The following is a 655-nucleotide window of genomic DNA, read 5'->3' as shown; positions in this document are numbered from 1 at the left end:
CAGTGGATTTTCCATTTATTATTATTAATTATTATTATTATTAATTTGGTTTTTTGAGGTGGGGTTTCTCTGTGTAGACTTGGTTATCCTGGAACTCACTTTGTAGACCAGGCTGGCCTGTAACTTAGAGATCCACCTGCCTCTGCCTTCCAAGTGCTGAAATTAAAGGTGTGTGCCATCCCCTGCCCGGCTTAATTTTTATTTTTAAAAAGGGAGAGTGTCAATACGGTCCTCCACTACCACAAATTGTGCAGTTGAGTTTCCCACATCTGGGAACACCACAGGGTCAGCACACTTGGAATGCAATGGATGAGCTTCGCCCTGGGGAAACCACCTTTCTGATCATGGTGTCTTCCCTGTCAGTCAGGTAAGTATAACCCTACCAGTGTTTGTTTTACCTTTTGAAAAATAATACTCTCATGACTCTAATGCATTTTTTCTTTTTTTCTCACTCTTTTTATATTTTTGTCCTTTGCTGCTTCAGTCTCTCTATCGTTGTTTATACTGAATCGAGACCTACATAGTTGTCATCAAAATGAAAACAAAATCTGTCTGTTCTTGTCATCCTTATAATAATATTATTTTTGTAACCTCCAACTTACACAGGCTCTTTTTCTTATTTATATACAATACTGGCCTTAAGCCTGAAATACAA

At 38.0% G+C, this 655-nt stretch overlaps 1 non-coding gene across 1 annotated transcript; it reads right to left on the bottom strand.

Moving 5' to 3' along the window:
• Positions 1 to 208: 208 nt before the first annotated feature.
• Positions 209 to 375, bottom strand: LOC121452631. The gene has a single exon (XR_005974877.1). It is a non-coding gene; the product is annotated as a U1 spliceosomal RNA (small nuclear RNA).
• Between the last annotated feature and the right edge of the window lie 280 nt (positions 376 to 655).

The sequence above is a fragment of the Microtus oregoni genome, unplaced genomic scaffold (genome assembly GCF_018167655.1).
Source record: "Microtus oregoni isolate MIOR12 unplaced genomic scaffold, Mior012 000009F_ref0000495, whole genome shotgun sequence".
NCBI classification, from domain to species: Eukaryota; Metazoa; Chordata; class Mammalia; order Rodentia; family Cricetidae; genus Microtus; species Microtus oregoni.
Note: the sequence above shows the minus strand (reverse complement) of the source record. Positions and strands in the feature narration are given on the sequence as shown.